The sequence below is a fragment of the Ursus arctos genome, unplaced genomic scaffold, assembly GCF_023065955.2.
Source record: "Ursus arctos isolate Adak ecotype North America unplaced genomic scaffold, UrsArc2.0 scaffold_8, whole genome shotgun sequence".
Lineage (NCBI taxonomy): Eukaryota > Metazoa > Chordata > Mammalia > Carnivora > Ursidae > Ursus > Ursus arctos.
Window position 1 is genome coordinate 64,948,917 of NW_026623100.1, and position 20,598 is coordinate 64,969,514.

The window sequence follows — 20,598 nt, forward strand, 5'->3', positions numbered from 1 at the left end:
GGACCACGTAACAAAGATTTCCTGCATACCCTTCACCCAGATTCTCCATGTTAGCATTTCACCATGTGCCAGGTATCTATCGCTCCGAAACAAAACTCTCCAACTTAGTGGTTTAAAACAATAACCATTTCATCATCTCCATTTCTGTGGGATGGGGGTGCAAAAAGAGCTCAGCTGGGTGGTTCTGGCTGAGGGTTTCTCCTGTGAGTGCAGTCAGATGGTGGCAGGAGCTTAAACAGCAGGGGGCCGGCTAGACAGTCCACTCTCCTCTCCTCCTGCTGTCTCAGAACTAGCTTTCAGGGCAGTTGGACTACTTACATGGTACTTGAAGTTTTCAAGGAGGAGCATGACAGTGACTAAGTGAAACAATGCATCCCTTTTTACAACCTAGCCTCAGATATCACTTTTGACATATCTTTTTGTTTGGGAAAAAAAGTCACAAAAGGCTACTTGAAGGAGAAGGAGCATAGACCCCACCTCTCAATGGGAGGAATGTCCAAGTCATATAAGATGAGCACATGGATGCGAGAGACTGTTGAAGTCATCTTTGGAAAATACGATCTGCCACACCCTACCCTCTGATGACCACGATCCACATCCCATTCAATGCAGAATATATTCATCCCCACCCCTGAGACCCCACGTCTCATTCCATGACAGCACCAGCTTGAAGTGCAGGATCTCATCACCTAAATCAGGTCCCCATGTGGGTATGGCTCCTCAGGTCTAGTTCCTTGGGTATAGCTCCTTGAGTATCAATCGTCTTGATCTGAAGACGTTGCAAAGTAAGGAAACGCATCGTGTGCCTCGTATACGCCCAGCATACACTAGTGGCACAGGCGTGGGATTATTGCTATGGACGTTATCACCTCAAAAAGGAGAAAAGCAGGGGCGCCTGGGTGGCACAGTCATTAAGTGTCTGCCTTCGGCTCAGGGCGTTATGGGATCGAGCCCCACATCAGGCTCCTCCGCTGGAAGACTGCTTCTTCCTCTCCCACTCCCCCTGCTTGTGTTCCCTATCTGACTGGCTGTCTCTCTGTCAAATAAATAAAATCTTTTTTTAAAAAGGAGAAAAGTAGAAGGCAAACACATCAGTTGCAGTTCATAGCAATTCTGAAGTTCAGCCGGGCACATGTTGCCAGTTCCTGGTTTAGGGCTCAGACCCACTCCCAGTTACTTATGTTAGCATTGACATGGATCTTTTTCTCCCAGTGGGTTATAATCCTGTCCTATAATTATTTGTTTTGATACACAATTTGTCACAGATTTGGCCCGCGGAAGAAATTCCAAGTTGGCTCATGTGCCCTTTGGATTTGTTTTCATCATTCTTTGAACATTTCCTTGCTTTCTGACACAAGATGTTCCGGGCTCATCTTGTACCTTTCCCGCCCCACCCCTGGAATTGGCCATTCACCAGGGAACGATGGGTCCTCCTGACTTTTTGACGTTCCGTTTTCCATTCTCCCTTGCTCCCTTGCTCCCTTGCTCCCTTGCTCCCTAAATCTGCCCTTAGACACTGATGATTCCCTGGGTTCCCATCTCATTTTTCTCTCTCCTTCCTCTATACATACTCCCTGAGTGGCCTCATCTATTCCCGTGACTTCTGGGGCTGTATCTCCGACCCAAGCAGCTCTCCCAGCTATCAGACCTATATGGAATTGCCTTCTGGATATCTCCAACCCTATGTTCCATAGGCGCCTCAAATTCAGTGGGCTTAAATTAAACTTTTTTACCCTTCCTCCACCAAACCCACCCTTCCTGTATTTCCTATTATTGTTAATGGCATCACTAAGAAAAACCCGAGGATGACCTTATCCCACACCTTCTCCCCAACTCCTTGTACCAGAACAGTTTTCCAACACTACCCGTTCCACTTCTGAATGTCTTTCAGATATGACCTTTCTTTTTTCTCCATCACCTGTACCATCTCTTGCCTGGACGGTTGCAGGGTCTCCCCCCTGCTGTCTCTGCTTCCAACTTCTCCCACCTCCGATCCATCCTCAACACCACTGCTAGAAGGCTCTTTCTAGAAGATAAATCTTATCACATATGTTCTGCTTAAATCCTCATGGCTGCCCTTCTCAGATTGGCTGAAGCAACCTCTGGCCATGGGGGATTCATGTAAGGAAATGGAGGGGAGCAGCTAGAGAATAGTTACATCTTCCTTGGGTTTAATTTTTACTTGGAGATTCAGTAAAACATTTTCAAATGTGAAGACAGACATATGATGAACAAGAATGCAAGAATCACACGACTTTATTTTTAAAAGATTTTATTTATGTATTTGAGAGAGATCGAGAGAGCGCGTGCAAGCCAGAGGGAGGGGCAGAGGGAGAGGGAGAAGCAGATTCCCCACTGAGCAGGGAGCCCTGCTGCTGTGATTGATCTCAGGACCCTGGGATTGTGACCTGAGTGGAAGGCAGATGCTTAACGGACTGAGGCCCCCCCAGGCGTCCCAAAGACGAGTTTGAACTCAAGATACCTTCATGTCTGTACTTTAGCAGAAAGTTTAAGAAATGCTGGCGAGGATAAAATGATAGGGTTCAGTCTCCTTCACATGGTGGACAAGCTGTATTATAATCTGGTCTTTACCAGCCATTCGCACTTCACCTGCCTCTCCTTTTGTGCACCCCAGCCTCATCACCTCTTGCCCTGTATGTCAGCCACAAAGCCACCTGCTGTGAACCAAGCAAGTGGTTGTGCTTTGTGGCCAAGCCTGTGTCAGGAGGTTCCCCCTGCTTGGAATCTTTCCTTTCTCTTTGTTAGGCAAAGTCTTATTCTGCCAGACAAGCTTTAGTGTCATCTCCCTGGGACACGGGGACCTCCCCCAGAGAGCTGACACATTCTCCTTGGGACCAGGCACATTCTTTATCATGGTCCCCTCTCACCTGGTGTTACCATGCTCGTTCAGTTCTTGCCCCACCGAAGGTCCTCAACTGAAAGACCGCTTTTTATTTACTTTTGTATTCTTAGCAACGAACACAAAACTGAAAACAGCCAAGCAAGTTAAAAACAATCTGACCTTTCTGCACTTTTCCCAGGGTGACTGGGAAGCCAAGTGGTGGCGGGAATCTAAGTGAATGGGTTAACTCTGGCTGGTGGGGGCTAGATGTTAGGGGTGAACATGCAGGGCGGCTCTGCCTGGTGATGAGGTGGAGACAGGGAGCTCTGATGCTGTGAAGTGTTAGGAACGATGTTCATGATTCATTTGAAACCTGCTAAAAGTGCAACAAGTTCTCGAATAGGACTGATTCCCACCTATAGGAAAGCCTTGACATGGTTTTAAAATTTACAACTGTGTAAAGCAATATGTAAGTTTGCTGAGGGATGAATTCTAATCACATGACATGAAGCAGATGAGACCTTATCTAGAGAGTGACTCTAGCCCTCTACCCCGGGGGCGTTGCATAAGCATTGGGGCTGATACTTCCTGGCTATGTGACTTGGGCCTTGGTTTTTCTCATCTATTGTTGTGATGGTTAAATGAGATAATGTATGAAAAATGCCTAGCAGTGCCTCACACACAGTAAATACCCAAATAAATGGTAACTATGAGTAATAACCAAACTTTCATGAGGGTCAGGAGGTCACTTGATCCCCCCCTCAGTTATATCCTATTAAATCATATAGTAGCCAATGTGCAAATGTAGAATTTGCGAAGGTCTTAAGACACACCTGTGAACATGAATGACATGTTGTATCCAGAATGAACAGCAACCCTAGACCCGGGGCTTAGATTGCAAGATGTTACCCTGCTTTTTGTGGAAAATGCCCACCGTAATGATCAGAGGGGTAATCAAGGCTGGGCCTCATTGGATTAATTTCCTAGAACCTCCCTGATCACCTCCTGAGGTTGGGATCATTCCCATTTTCACAATAAACAACTGAGGCCCAGAGAGGTTAATGAACTTGCTTAAGATCACACAGCTAGTGAACATCAGAAGCATGGTTTGAACCTAAAGCCAACACCAAAACCTGAACTTCTTCCATTATCCCGTTGCTTCCTATACTTTCTGTACTATAATTATTTGTCAATATGTCTTTTCCTCAAACTCATCTGTAAATGCTTCCTTTACACTTGCTCCCCTCTTGTAGTGTCTAACACGTGCCTGACACGTATTCCATAAGCGTGCATGGTGTGGTAGGTGGAAAAGGGTAAGTAAACCTAAACTAGAGTTGCCAGATAAATCAATGCAAGATGCCTAGTTAAATGTGAATTTCAGTTAAGCAACAAATACTTTTTTAGCGTAAGTATGCCACACACACACCTTGAGACACATCTACATGAAGGAAAACCCAAAAATTATTTGTTATCTGAAATGCAAATGTAATTGAGCATCCTGTATTTTTATTTGCTAAATTTGGCGACCTTAACCTAAACTCTGAGATTGGCCGCAGGGGTTCTCCTGGCAGAAGGGCCGCTATGACCCCTCACTCACACACAAAACTGACCTGATCCGCAGCTGCTCTGGGGGCTGGGATTGAGGCCATGGTAACCTTCATGGGTCGGCCTTTCCGGGGGAGGGGGGGGTGCTTACCTGTTCTCCTAGGTTAGGTCCGCTTGGCACCTTGAAGAGGAAAAAGCAGCCACTAATGAGCTTAAAGCGCCACCTGGAGGCCTTTTTGGGTACTACTACTGTGGTCAGGGGTCATCCCATGGACCCAGGATTTTAGGGAGCCGGGAAAGGCCAAAGAAGGCAGAGACAGGGTAGAAAGAGGCCAGTCTCGCAGTGGAGAGGATCAGGTGAAGACATACCTTCCTGGCATTTTCAGCTTGCGGCTGCTGCTCTGGCTGCCTAGGAACTGGAGGCACTTGCCCTCCACAGGAGGCCATTGCTTAGAGATTCACTTTCTCACCACCCTCCGCCTTTTCGGCTCTTCCTTGCTCCTCCCCAGGCTGGAAGTCCTTGGCTTATGAGAAGGATCATTACCTCCACTCTGGAGGCTTGGTGCCACCTTTTAAGATGAGGGTAAGCAGCATGGAGAAACTGCCATGGGACGACAGCTGAGGAAAGGGGAGCTGTTTGCTTCGCAGGGGTTCTCAGCACACCTGAAAAGTTGTTAGAAATGCACGCTCTCAGGCCCCACACCAGACCTACTGAGTCAGAAAGTCTGGGGATGAAGCCTGGCAAGCTGTGTTTAAATAAAGCTTCCAGGTGATTCTGGCTCATGCTGACATTTGAGAACACTTAGAAGAAAGATGTGTAGGGTGGGCAGGGGAGAAGCCCACAGCAATGAGCAAATATGAATGGGATGGCTGTTTGTTCTGTGTGCCCCAAGAGGAAGAGCTAGGGGAAAGGGGCACATGTTGCAGAGAGACAGAACTCTTTTTTTTAAAGATTTTATTTATTTATTTATTTGAGAGAGAGCATGAGTGGGGGGAGGGGCAGAGGCAGAGGGAGAAGCAGACTCCCCGCTGAGCAGGGAGCCCATCGACCCTGGAATCATGACCTGAGCCGAAGCCACCCAGGCGCCCCAGAACTTGGTTTTACCTAAGGAGGTACCATTGAGCAAATAGAACTTCTGGGGAGTGTGACGTGTGCCTGGTGAAGGCACATCTCTATCGCTGGGCCTGATGATCAATCAGGGATGTGGTAGAAATCTCTGCAGAGGTGAAATCAGATGTAGGAAATCTCCAAACTGAGAGAATCCACCATGAATTCTTCTTGCAAATCCTCTCTTTTTTGTCAGCTGTCTTTTATCAAGAGCGACAGCAATGCTTTCTGGGTGTTCCGCCATTTCCGAGAACCACTTCCAGCTAAGTCTTTACTGCACATAGTCACAAAAGAGCAAATACAGGAGCAAATGGCTTTTCTTGTCAACTATTGGGGATTTTCTCAGGACCGCCCCGTCTGGACCAGTTGTTCTCTAAGCTGCTGCGTATCCGTCTTCCAGAGGTTTCCCTCTACCGCCATTCCTTACCATTACCCAGAACCTGCTATTTCTTCCATCCCATATTTTTCTATTTTTTATTATTAGTTTAATATGTTGGGGCACGTCATCAAGGACATTCCCAAGAAAGATTAAGAGGCAAGTCAATCTTTTCAATCTTGCATGTCTGAAAGTGACTTTTTATTGGCACTTGGTTGACAGAATATTTGGGTATAGAACTCCAGGATGGAAATTATTTTTCCCTCAGAATGTAGAAAACGTGCTCCATGATCTTCCATCTCCTAATAGTTTTGTTGCTAAGTCAGGTGACATTCAATTTCCAATTCATTGTAGGCAGCTAGTGTTTCTTTCTCTTGCTGCCTCTCAAAGCATTGTTTTCATTGTTTAGAAATGTCATGGTGATGTCTCTTCGATCCGGAAACTCATATCTTTCAGAAAATCTGGAAATTTTCTTCTGTTATGTCTTCGATAAACTCCCTTTCCTTGATTTTTCTGTACTCCTATTTCTGGAACTCGTGTTAGACAAATTGATCATCTAATCTTCTTGCTTTTCCAATTTTTTTTTCTGGTCTCTTTTTCTAAGTCTGTATTCTCTGGAAGAGTTCTTGGAATTTTTCATTTACTCCTTGATACATCTCATTTTCCTCTGAGATAATTTGTTCTTATGTTTGTTTTGTACTGTCTCTCTTTTGAGGGTTTTTCTTCATCTTCAAGAGTAAGACATAAACAGACTGACTGGAAGGTTTGAGCTCATGGATGGGGCATGTTGGCTGCAGGGTTTCACCACAGAATTGGATACGAACTGGCCAAATCATTGCAGGACTCTCCAGATACCAGAAAGTGGGTATTTTCTCCTGGGCCAATCGGCTTGCGCAGAGGAATGGTCAGATTTCTCGTCTGGGGGTATACAATGTTCTACACTGGTTATGGGAGGGGACAGGGAAAGGAGGCTGGGGGAGGCTGATCTCACTGGTCAGCACTCTCCTCTGCACTAAATCCACCTAAATTTGTCCTCTCCCTTCAGCACCTGGAAGGGGGTGGGGCAGTTGCTCATCAGGGCTGCAGGACCTACGGGTCCTATTGCTCCTCATAGGGGATTTTAGCCAATCCTCCTGCTTCCACGCCTTGGCCTTTGGAGACCCCTAGAGCCTCTACCCTGGATTCTTCCCTGGGTTCTGGGGTGTCAGGTGGCTTCTTATTGGCGGCCCCCATCCTGGCAGAAATGTCAGCTTTCCTTACACTGCAGGGTTAGTTACCATTTTCCCCCCACATTTCTGTTGATAGCCCTCATTTGCCGTCATGTCATTTCCCATCTCGTTTTCCCTAGGGCTTAACACCTCTTTTGAATACCATTTTAGTGAGGATTTGAGACGGGGCAGAGAGAAATATATTTGTTACTCTGCCATATTTAACCATCAATCTATTCATTTCTTGAGTAGAAATTTCTTGTTTTGTTTTGGAAGCGTTAGATGATAAATTTAACTCAAAATACCACTTTAGCTGAATACCACAATTTTAATATTTCATACTAAAACATTTATATTTTGCATAAACACAACTTACTTGTATTTTTCTCTTTAATGGATAAATTATTCAGCAGCTTAAAGCAGTTTCTAAACATCTGGGTTTATTGAGATTGTAGTTCACGTCTAATTCAACTGCAATGTGGGCAGAGAACGGGGTCTGTGCAATATTGATGCTTTGGAATTTTTTGACTCTTGCTTTGTGGTCTGGTAAATGGTCCATTTTTATAATAAATTCTCTCTTTTTATTGTAGTAAAAGACATATAAAATTGACCATCTTAACTATTTTTAAGTGCACAGTTCAGTAGAATTAAATATATTTACGCTGTTGTTACATAGATCTCTAGAATTTTTTCATCTTGCTGAACTGAAACTCTATTCCCATTACTCAATTCTCCTCTTGCCCCTTCTTCAGCCCCTGGTACCTGCCATTCCACTTCTATTTCTGAGTTCGACGACTTAGATACCTCATATAAGGGGGATCGTACATTACTTGTCGTTTTGTGACTGGCTTCTTCCACTTGGTATAATGTTCTTAAGGTTCATCCGGGTTATAACATTTGACAGGATTTCCTTCATTTTTATTTTTATTTTTGTTTATTTATTTATTTATCCTTCATTTTTAAAGCTGCATAGTATTCCGCTGCACGCACGTATCATCTTGTTAATCCCTTCATCTGTCAATGGACATTTGAGTTGCTTCTACCTTTTGACGATTGTGAATAATGTTATGATGAACATGAGTGTGTAAATTTCCTCAAGATCTCTCTTTTCCTTCTTTTGGCTGTATACGCAGAAGTGGGATTATTATGGGATATGAGGATAAGGGCATAGGGATCATATGCCCTAATCAATTTTTGAACACTTCCTTACTTTCTGGCATTATAAAATGTTTCATCACATTTGTTGCAGGAATGGAATTGCTGGATCATATGGTAACTCTATGTTTTACTTTTTGGGGAACTGCCAGACTGTTTTCCAAAGTGGCTGCACCATTTTACATTCCCGCCAGCAGTGTGTGAGGATTCCAGTGTTTCACATCCTTGTCAACACTTATTATTATCTGACTCTGATTCTAGCCATCCTGACGGGTATGGTTTTGGTTTGCATCTTCCTAATGATTAATGATGTTCAGATTCTTTTCATGTGCTTATTTGTCATTTGTAGATCTTCTTTGGAAAAATGTCTATTCTGATCTTTGACCCATTTTTAAATTGAGTCATTTATCTTTTTATTGTTGAGTTATAAAGAGTTTTTTATGTATTCCAGATACAAGTCCCTTATCAGATACATGATTTGCAAGTATTTTCCCTGGGTTGTTGTTTCACTTTCTTGACAGTGTCCTTTGAAACACAAATGTTTTTAATTTTGATGAACTCAAATATATCTATTTTTTCCCTCTGTTACTCATGCCTTTTGGTGTCATATCTACGAATTTGTTGCCAAACCCAAGGTCATGAGCATTTATCCCTTTGTCTTTTTTCTGGGAGTTTTATAGTTTTACCTCTCATGTTGAAGTCGTTGGTCTATTTTGAGTAAAATTTTACATTTGGTCTGAGGTAAATATCTAATTACATTCTTTTTTTTTTTTAAAGATTTTATTTATTTATTTGATAGAGACAGACAGCCAGCGAGAGAGGGAACACAAGCAGGGGGAGTGGGAGAGGAAGAAGCAGGCTCCCAGTGGGGAAGCCTGATGTGGGGCTCGATCCCATAACGCCGGGATCACGCCCTGAGCCGAAGGCAGACGCTTAACGACTGAGCCACCCAGGCGCCCCTCTAATTACATTCTTTTGCATGTAGATATCCAGTTGTCCAAGCACCATTTGTTGAAAACACTATTTTCCCCCATTAAATCATCTTGGCATCTCAATATTCTGCTCAGTTGATTTGTATGTCTGTCTTTATGCCAGTACAGCTTAGTACTGTCTTTTTTTTTTTTTTTAAGATTTTATTTTTAAGTAATCTCTGTATCCAGCATGGGGCTTGAACTCACAGCCCCAAGATCAAGAGCCGCATGGTCCAACGACCAAGCTAGCCAGATGTCCCCTGTGTTTATTGTCTGGATCACTGTTGCTTCCTAGTAGTTTTCTTTTTTTTTTTTTTTTTTTAAAGATTTTATTTATTTATTCGACAGAGATAGAGACAGCCAGCGAGAGAGGGAACACAAGCAGGGGGAGTGGGAGAGGAAGAAGCAGGCTCATAGCAGAGGAGCCTGATGTGGGGCTCGATCCCATAACGCCGGGATCACGCCCTGAGCCGAAGGCAGACGCCCAACCGCTGTGCCACCCAGGCGCCCCATCCTAGTAGTTTTCTTTAAAAAAAAAAAAATCATTTGTGTTTTAAATTCTAGTATAATTAATGTACAGTGTTATGTTAGGTTCAGGTGAACAAGATAGTGATTCAACACTTGTACATGTTACTCAGGGCTCATCGTGGTAAGTGTACTCTTCAATCCCCTTTACCTATTTCATCAGTCCTCCTACACCCCCTCCCCTCTGGTAACCTCCAGTCTGCTTTGTAGCAGCTTTTAAAATCAGGAAGTGGAAAAAATTATGTATCAATTATACTCAAGTTTTTAAAATCAAAAATAATAAAAAAAGAAATTCCAGTATAAAAAATTAAAATAAAATCACGAAGTGGGGTTCTTCCAACTTTATCTGCCTCTCTCTCCGATCTTGGGGGCATTGGTTTGCCCTGGGTCCTCCCTGTCTTGTAGATCCAAGAAGCCTTGCTGATTTTTCAGTCTGTTCAGCGTTTTACTTGTGGTTGGGACGGAGCGGCACCTTCCAAGCCCCTTACAAGCAGCAGGGGACACTGTCATGTACTTTGTTGTAAACCTGTTACACTCAAAGTAAAGCATTTTAATTGAGGGGAAAAAAAGGTACATTTTTAAAGGTATGAACACTGTGACCCTTTACAGATGTATATTCTGTCACTTCTTCAAACAGCCTTTTCTGATCTCGATTGTAACCGTAATACCCTCCCTTCTCCAAGTGAGTATCATGAGATCTTTCCCCTTCCTGGGTCTTAAGAAGCCTCTTTCCTTTACTGGCCATAAGGCAATTCCTGGAGAGGGTCGTAGTTTATACCAATGGAGCAAAAAAGCCTATACTTTTGACTGTTAAGGAATTGAGAAGTGAATAGTCATGAAGCTATCACTTGGTGAGTGCTTAACCTCCTTCCTCCCTTCATGCAGAGCCTCGGTAAATGACAAAATCTAATTTTCAATTCTGTACCTGTCTCTTACTTCCTGCAACATTTTATTTTATTTTATTTTTTAAAAAGATTTTATTTATTTATTTGACAGAGAGAGAGAGCACACAGGGGGAGGGGCAGTGGGAGAGGGAGAAGCAGGCTCCCCACTGAGCAGGGAGCCTGATGCGGGGGCTCGACCCCAGGACCCTGGGATCATGACCTGAGCCGAAGGCAGACGCTTAACCGACTGAACCACCCAGGAGTCCCTCCCGCAACATTTTAACATCGTCATGGCGGGATCTGGCACAACACGGACCCAGAGAGTGGTGGCAGGGCGTTGCCAGATGAGGCCTGGGTGTACACACGTTAAGACCCTTTGATGTCTTACTCTCTAGGCATCTTTCTTTCCTCCCCTCTGCTGCCTGGGGATGCCGTGGTTCAGCTCCACTCCTGGGGTGTTGTTAGTTAAAAAACTTTGCCATATAAGGTAAGCATCATAAATGAAGCTACCTCTCCCCCTTTTTTACAATTTTCCCACATGATTTTTTAAAATGCTAGAATTCCCCATTTTCACCCTTAGGTTAGACCAGGGTTTCTTAAGCTTGGTGCTAGTGACATGTTGAGTTGGACAATTCTTTCTTGGGGGGGGGGTTGTTCTGTGGATTGTAGGATATTTAACAACACCTCTGACCTCTATCCACCGGATTCTCTCACCCTCCTGGTTTTGACAACCCCGAATTGTGTCCAGACATTGCCAAATGTCTCCTGGGGGACAAAATCACCCCTGGTTGACAAGCACTGAGCCAGACTGACTTAATGGGATGCTTCAGCTCAAGAGCTTGAAAGGGAGCCCCACATTTGCTCAGCTCATGTTAAACCATTATAAACCCCAACCTATCCAGTTTGTTTAAAAAGCAGAACAGGCACAGCAGAGATGCCTCAAAGTACAATTTTGTCCTGACAGTTCCTGTGATCAGCACGCCAGGTGAAGCTGTGATGGCTATGACAGGGTGAGTTCGAAAAGAAAGGCCAAACCCTTTCATAGCTCTCCACCCAGATACCTGGGAGAAATGACCAAACCATATGTTGGACATCAAGTCAAAACTATAAAGTGCTCCCAAGGCACAAGCTTAAGCCCTCACAACTTAGATAAGAGACAGGCCCTGACTGCCCACCAGCCCACGGTGGGAAAAAATTAGCTCTAAAGGCCTGGCCGTTGGAAAAGTAAGTAAAAAGCCTCAGTAACCCCCGCATGTGGGGCTTTGTCCTAAAACGTCCTTGGGGGAGCTTCCAGATCTTTCCTTCTGTGGGCATCAGGAATTCTTGTGTTGTACAACTGAGGCTCTCGAGGTCCTGCCATCGACGTCTCCTTTCCCTTGGGGATCGAAGTGCCCCCCGAAGACCCCGCTGGGTCCTCCCCGAAGACATTGTTCCCCAGCGACTTCTGCTCCCACAGCAGTAAAGGGATCCGAGACTAACTGCAGAAGTCTAGTTTACGGAAAAGGGCTGCTGCAGTGCCTTGAAACTTGGTGTCTTTTGAAATTGATCAAAAGGGAACACCTCCAGTGCTGTCCATGTTGTAGCAAATGTTGAGAACTCGTTCTTTCTGATAGCTGAGTAATATTCCATTGTATATTTTAAATTTCCTGCTGGTCTCATTTAAAAAAATAAAAAGAAATAGGAATTGTTAGTTTTCAATCATATGTTTATTTAACCCAGCTATCCAAAATATGAGTTTAACCTGTAGTAAACATAGACCTTGTTGAAATATTTTCCATGCCTTTTTTGTATCAAGCCTTCAAAACCCATGTATGTTTTATACTTACGGCACATCTTAATTTGAATACTAAATTTGCATCAGAGATACTTGATCTGTTTTTGTATTTAATAAAATCTATAGCTGAAAACCTAAAAAAAAAAAAAAAAAAAAAAAGGAACACCTCCCCTCAAGGTAAGGGGACGGCAAAGATTCTGAGGACAGTTCAAAACCAAGAATGCGAATAAACGGAGAGGCATGGTGAAATTTACATATGCACCAATGTAAACAATTGTTTTCCATTTTGAGGCGATCTTTAATTTACAAGTGAAGGATCTGTTTCTTCCCAAAGGGGCTTGGAGGGCTGTAATTCATATAACATGTTGTCAGAAAGAAAAATATTGTTCAGAAATCTCAGGGTCTCAAGAACGATCATTTGCTTCTACTAGTAAAAATGTGAAGAATTTGCATTTCCAGGAAAATATTCAATGCATTTGTGTGATTCAAGCCAGAAAGGCAGTATGACAGTGTGTGTGTAATTGTGTAAAGCTAAAAACTATGAAATTTAAGATGTTTTTAAATCAAATTTTTAGCATAGTCTTAAGATCAAAAAGAAAAATTCCTGATAAGAACAGGTTATAGGGCAAAGAATAAATAAAAGGCAAAGACGTTTCTAGAAAGTTGGTAGTTGACCCAGAGATCTCCACTCCTTTCGTTGGTAAGAGGATCATTTGTAACTCTTACTGCTGTTTTAAAATGCTGTTTCAAATTCGGGAATTTGAGAGGATTAACCGCCTCTCAAATTAAAAAGATATTTTAAAACACACTATATAACGTTTCAGCCAGGAAATTCAATGAGTTCATTTTTTTAAACATAATTTTGCTTTCCCCTCCTGAGATGATAATCTATGATGTGAGATCAGGGATTTTGAATTTGGCCTAACTGATTTCAACACGAATTTGAGTATCTGCACTAAAATGAAATAGCTAAAGCATTTTTGTAAATATGATGTGAGACACAGTGTTTTGATAGTAGTATAAGACATTGAGACTGAAATGTGCTACAACTGGAAAAATGTGTCTTTTATCAATTCATTCACTAAAACTCAGATAATCCAAAATTACATAAATCCATAGAAAAGTTTCAACTTAACTTCCTGTGTAGCATTAGAAGAATAATATACATTGGGGCACCTGGGTGGCTCAGTCGGTTAAGCATCCGACTCTTGATTTCAGCCCAGGTCATGATCTCAGGGTTGTGAGTTCAAACCCTGCGTCAGGCTCTACGCTCAGTGGGGGAATCTGCTTGATTCTCTCTCTCCCTCTGCTCCTCCTCCCTCACCCTCCCCCCAAAAAAGAATATATGTTTCCCCAACATTAGCTTATTAACTTTATCTGCTTAGTGTCCTAGAATTTCTAACTGAATTTTGGAAGTTTGAATTCAAATAGCATTAAGGTAGAAGATACTTTGTATTTATCCAAAAGTATTTATCCAAAGGCCTCATGAAATTGGGTTATATAGTGAAGATAAAAATGTGTGTGTGTGTGTGTGTGTGTGTATGTGTGTGTGTGTGTGTGTATGCATGCATTTGTGTGTGTGTAAATGTTTACATTTTGACACAGGAGTTAAGGGTTCGGATAAAACCTCAAGAGCCTGTGTTTAATGTGACTATTTCTTGTTAATCACGCACCATTCTAAGACACCGGTATCTTCTTGATCTCCCATAGTCAAATTAAAGTCTTTGCAACTGATACTGAATAAAAAAGAAGTCATAACTAGGAGAATCATTTAGCAAGTGCCTACAAAATTCAGTACAATACATAGCATGTTATGTGTTCTTAGTTGCTTAAGAAAGTTGCATTAAAAAAAAAAGATTTGCTTATTTACGTATGTGACAGACAGAGAAAGCGCAAGCAGGGGGAGTGGCAGGTAGAGGCAGAGGGAGAAGCAGGTGCCCTGCTGAGCAGAGAGCCTGACTCAGTTTGCTTGATCCCAGGACTCTGGGATCGTGACCTGAGCCAAAGACAGGCACTTAACCGAATGAGCCACCCGGGTGCCCCCAGAAAGTAGCATTTTGTGAAAAAAGGAGCTTGGAGGTCTTAAAAGGGAATGGTGTAAATTTAAAAGGCAATGCCTGACTTTACCCCGGTGATCAAGGTCAACATCAATAGTAATAAATCATGCCAACAGTATTGCCTTCAATATGATGTGGTAAAACACACTTTATTTCTGTGGTCTTCCTCCCCCGAACCCCTAATACCGGACTAACCATTTATTTGAGAAAAACAGCAGACCCGTTCTAATGGAGGAGCATTCTACAAAACACCTTGACCAATACTCCTCAAAACTATGGAGATCATCAAAAACAAGGAAAGTCTGAACAACTGTCACAGCCAAGAGGAGCCCAAGGAGATGGGACAGCTAAACGTATTGTGGTGATTGTGGTGTCCTGGATGGGATTCCGAAACAGAGTAAGGACATTAGATAAAAACTAAGGAAATCTGAATAAAGTATGTTTTTTAAAAAAGATTTTATTTATTTGAGAGAGAGAGTAAGAGTGTGTGTGCACGAGAGAGAGAGAGAGAGAGAGAGAGAGAGGGAGAGAAAGCATGAGTTGGTGGGGGGAAGGCAGAGGGAGAGGGAGAAGCAGACTCCCTGCTGAGCAGGGACCTGACGTGGGGCTTGGATCCCAGGACCCTGGGACCATGACCCTAGCCGATGGCAGATGCCTGGCCAACTTAGCCACCCAGGCTCCCCTAACGTATGGGTTTTAGTGAATGAGAATGTGTCAATCAGTATTGGTTCATTAATTGTAACGAAAGTGCCACATGCATGTGAAATGCCAATAACAGGGAAAGCTGCTGGAGGGTATGTGCGATCTCTCTATACTAACTTTTCAGTTTTTCTGTAAATCAAAAACTGTTCTAAAAAAATAAAGCCTATTTTTAAAAGAAAGCTCTACAAAGCCAGAATTTGTTAAAATTTAAGGAAACCTTAAAATACAAAGGCTCTAATGTACTCAAAAACATGTAGGAGGAGGCAGAACTCATTTGGCTGCAACTTGCGTGTAAATCTTGCACTAATAACTACGTGGTTGGTGTAGATGGACCGGATTGTGATAAAGCGAAAATCTGGTACTTCTCTGGAAATCTGAGCCACTTGAGCGGAGCAAGGAAGCGGGCCTTCCTCACACCCTCTTAGGTGCCAGGATTCCCAGCCAAAGCCCAGTGGGAACTTAGACTTGGCACAAGGATAGAATTGAGAAAAGAAAGACTTTCACGAACCCAAACCATAGTATTAACAACTTTGTGTTGCAAGAACCCGCACATAGTAGGTATTTTGTGAACTTGTAAAAAAATTAGGGCCTGTTAGCGCGATCGCCTCATAACTAATTTAAAATGTGTACCTTAACATTTCGGACTTCGAGATGAAATCTAAATTTATGCTTGGCAGCGAAACATCTAATGAACCTCTAAGTTCACCATATTTTTGGGCTTAATTGGCTAGATTGGCAGTAATTATTCAGCACTTAGGAAAGGTGCTTAAAAAGGAAGTAGAATTTCAAATGTAGTTAGAAATGTCGTGAAGTGTTCCATTACGTGCATCGATGGGATCAAAGTCCCCTTGAAAGTAAATGATAAAAGTCGATAGACTGACCATTTTTAATGCGACAGTAAATTAATAAGCTAAACTGAAAAGCGTAGGAAAGTGCCCCTGCCCTTCACCCCTCTGCAGGACCCACAGCCACTGAGACCTCATGAGACCTCCCCGAGCTGTGAAGACTCAGGGCTTGTCACAGGACACCCTTGTCCCCACTCACTGCAGAAGGACCCATTTTCCCCACCTCCCACATCTGTCAGTGGCGGAAAATTTTTAACTCCTGCACGAATGGCCTGACGAATATATAGGCATGTATGAGGTGGTCATATGATTTACTGCCCAAACCACGACATATATGAAAGGGGACAATATTCTGGAGCAACAGTCTTAACCCAGAACTGTCCTGGGACACCCACAAGATCCCGGCAGGTATGTGTGGTTCATGAAAATACCGGGGGAAAAATGAAGAAATCAGCTTCCATCGTAAGACGGTATCAAGTCTCAACAGAATGTTAGATCCTTTCATGTTTTAGTGGGAAAGCCTAAAACCCTTTCAAATGTGTGATCAGGAACACTGTCGAATAATTTTTTATTAACCTAGTACTCTAAGATCTCCCTCCCCTCCCTGTGTATCACCAAGTTTCTTCTTTATACCTGGGGTGCCATGAGGCTCTCCCGTCTCCTCCAACTACAAGGCAATTTTTAGTGTTAGGTTATACTTTTGTAAAAAAGTCCTCCTGGGGGCGCCTGGGTGGCTCGGTCAGTTAAGCAGCTGCCTTTGGCTCAGGTCATGATTCTGGGGTCCTGGGATCAAGTCCCACATGGGGCTCCCTGCTCAGTGGGGAGTCTGCTTCTCCCTTTCCCTCTGCTGCTCCCCCTGCTTGTGCTTGGCTCTCTCTTTCAAATAAATAAATAAAACCTTAAAAAAAAAAAGTCCTCCTGTAATTCTGAGTAGAGAGACTGAGGGTGAAAGTTGCCCAGTGGCTGGCTGGTGAGGTTTCCCTGAATACAGATCTATAACTGATCTTGGTAGATTGCCTTATTTTAAAGTCTGTGGCCTTATTATTTTCCCACAACTGCATACACACAAAGGCCTGCTGTGTCTTTCTGGGTATCTTTTATTTTTTCCTCTATCAACCACCCCATGCGGTGCCCATGGCCTGGCAAACATATGACCACGTTATTTTTCATCCAAACGCTTGAAACCAAGGATTTTTGGCAGTTAGTCAAGTTCTGGTGTGCGCTCACGTTAGGGGAAATCAGGGTAACGCAGACACTTTGGCCCAGTCCCATGCCAGGGACTTGGCATCCTTTGCAAGCCAGGTAATAGTGTTTCCATCTGGCTCGGAAACCCCACCGGAGCTAGTACATACAGCTCATTTCATGATGGCCAAGTGTTTGCCCCAACTACAGCACCCCGGGTATTTCTCTCAGTTGTGGCCTTATTTGCAGGGTTGATTATTTGGTGAAAGCTAGGAAAATTCCCTTGCCACCAACGATTTTCTACACTGCCTAAAATGCCCTCATTAGGGTTTTGTCTTCTGGGGCTAAGAACGAAGTACAAGTGACCCTATAGCGGTGGAAGCAATGGTTTCACTCTTCGGTGTGGGAGACTTTGATCCGGTGATCCCCTCCAACGTCGGGCTGAGATCTAGACAGAAGACAGAGGAGTCTTGGTGCAGGTGGAAGGGGTTGGAGGGTACAGTGGACCAATCCAAGGGTGGGGGGTGGCCTGGAGAACCAGAGAGCAGCCTGGAGGGCCTTCAAAGACACACTGGCCTTGGGACAGTCCTCCGTCCCGTGACCTTATGAGGCCACAGCTCCACTGGCCAAGAGTTCCACCGTGTGAAGAGGGGGCTATGGGTTTCCAAAATGGTAGCCAAGACTAGGCAACAAAGGGTAAGTGGGGAAAGCCTACTTTCCCCACCTTTTATATGTAATGCTTTCCCCCAATTTTCCCTGTTTTAGTTAACTCAGCAACCTTGTCCTGGGAATCTGGCACCAAAAGCCTTGGTTTTGTTCCCGCTGGGAGTTGAGCGCTGAGCGCTGGGCACGGGGCCCCCGCCTCTCAGCTGTTTTTCTCCGCAGACTCGGCTCAGGCCTCCCCGTGAGAGGCTACCTGCCACCCAGCACGAGCGAAGAACCGAAGCTGAGTTTTCTTAGCAACTGAAGCCTCGCGCCTGCCCCTGGGGTGGAGTCCCCCGCCGAACTCCCTCTTCTTTGAAGAAACACAAGAGACCAAGTGAGAAGTAGCTACAGTTTACTACAAACCTGCACCAGAACACAATGTGTCGGGCTGTTTTGTCTTTGCCTCGAACAGGTGGCCAAAGCACAGGACCATGTGTCGTCTTGGGGGTGACACAATCTTAGCACCATGACGTTTACAGAGGAGTGAGAAGTCACTTGGGTGCTGGAGGCTCCATCCCGACCCCAGGCTGTGCCTGCCGCCCGGGCAGCTGGAGGGGTTTGGGTTTTCGCGTGCTTCTGTGGTTTCTGGGTCAGTACTGGAAAAGCCCTCATCACGGCATTGGCTTGACCGAGACCTACTGCGGACTCCTAGCACTACACACACGCACACACACGCACACACGGTAGCACAATTTTCTGGTAACTTAATCCCACAAACCTAGAGAGCAGCTAAGGCAAGAACAACAGTATTTATTCAGCAAGTACAAGACCAGTTTGAGCGCTGCATTCCGTGCAACCAGAGACCCTTTCAATCCAACCAGGAGCAGTGGGGCTGCTGACGGAGCTGGCCAGAGCTGGCCGGAGCTCTGCACAGGGACAGGGGATGGGGGGGGGCTGACCATTGCTTGGGTCCCTTGAACCTCCTTCTGATTTTCATCTAGAAGCTCCTGGGCAAGGGCGGGGTCTGTGGAAGGATCGGGGGTATGTGTGTGTGGGGGGGTAAGATGAGGTGGAAGGCCTGTGGTGGACCACTGCAAGACGTGGTCTCCCAGGGCCATCCCAAGGGCCATGCATCTCTCGGGCGGAGGCACTCAGAGAAGGTAAAGCTTTCTTAGCCCAAGCAGCGATGCTGTGCCCGCGGGCTGCCACCGCTGCTCGGCTCTTTGGCATCTGCCCAAGGCCCATGACCCAGCAACGGGCTGGGATAAAGATGACGATGTGCGTTGTACCGAGGGGTCTGTGTCATGGCTTCCTAGGCCCAGATCCCTACCTACTGTCCCCGTGGCTGCCACCCCCCATGAGTGAGGGTTGCCTCTGCTCCCTGGGGTACCGTCTCCGTCCTTTCAACTCCTAAGTGAGGACGATGAGCAAGAAGTGAGAAGGGAGGTGGTGGGGGCAGCTCAAGCCCCAGGGCAAGTCCCCGACATTTGACCAGTTCTGGCTCAGACAGCGAACGGGCGCTACTGGTTTACACGAAAGATCTATCTACCTGTGCAAAACAAAGCAGAAAGCCTACCACGGGAGTGAGTCTTCTGGATGCTTAAATTCTCAGGTGGGATCTACGAGAGACGTCACCCACTCTTCCTTTCCACAGCTGGGGTAGACAGCCAAGCTCTTAAGGATCGTCATGGACACTCGTGGGGTCAGAAGGCCTAGACTTTCTGGGCCTCATCTGTGAAATGGGGAGAAGAACACGTGCTTTGCTGTCACGTGGAGCAATGGAGAGCTTGTATATGGAAGTGCTTTGAAAGCATGTGAAGCACTGAAGAAATGTGCAGGGTAGGACCACTAGCCCAAGAGCCCCAGGGCAAGCCTGGGGTGCGCAGAGCCAATGTGCAACATGAAACCACTTCCCCGACCAGAGGGCAAGGCTTGAGACGGGCAGGCGCCCGGTTGCTTCCCAGCTCACTCGGGGTGGATGGAGATCACCCAGCCTCTAGCGTTTCCTTGGAAACCTCCCGGCACTTCGGAGGCAGGGAGAGCCCAACTGGACGTGGGAGGAGACGGAGGTCACGAGGAGGGGAAGGGGAGGTGCTGACCCCAGGAGGCCATAGCACCTGGGCAGCAATGTGGGTTCTTCGGCCTGGTCCCGCTGGCCTGGCCTCCTTCCCTGGCCTCTAGCCTGCTCCCTCCAGAGTCCAGCTCCCCCTCTCTTAGCAGGCATGAGGCCTCTTGCCAATCACACGGGAGGAGCGGCTGGGCCTCTGTCCAGCCGGGGGAGTTTACAGGAAGCCGGGTGTTCGGGGGTGTCAGTGCTGGGAGTGCCCGGAGCCCGAGGTGGGAAGGGCGGCTCTGCTTCCCGGAGGACCCAGGGCTGGCGTACTGGGCATCCCCTCAGAATGTAGGAAACTACCCCAGGAGGGAAGGGGACGGGAGGAGGGCCTGGGACAGGGCCGTGGCAGCCTGGAAGACTCCAGGTGGGGAGGAGAAGGGCCCGTGAGTCCAGCTCCTCAGCCCGCTCCTGGTCTGTGCGCCAGGCTGTCTGGTTGGCGACGAGTGCAGCGTCTCTTAAGGTCCACATCTACTCCTGTTTCTATGCTATGCTAGTGACACGAAGCTCCGTTATTTTTCACAGGATGCACGAACAAGTCAAACCAAACCACTGCGCAAACCAAACGTGCAAAACAAAATCATGTACAGGCGCCTGGCACCAGCCCCGCGCCCCGCCCAGCGCGCCCCCCCCGGGGCCTGTGACTCCCAGAGGCGGGGGTGGGAGGAG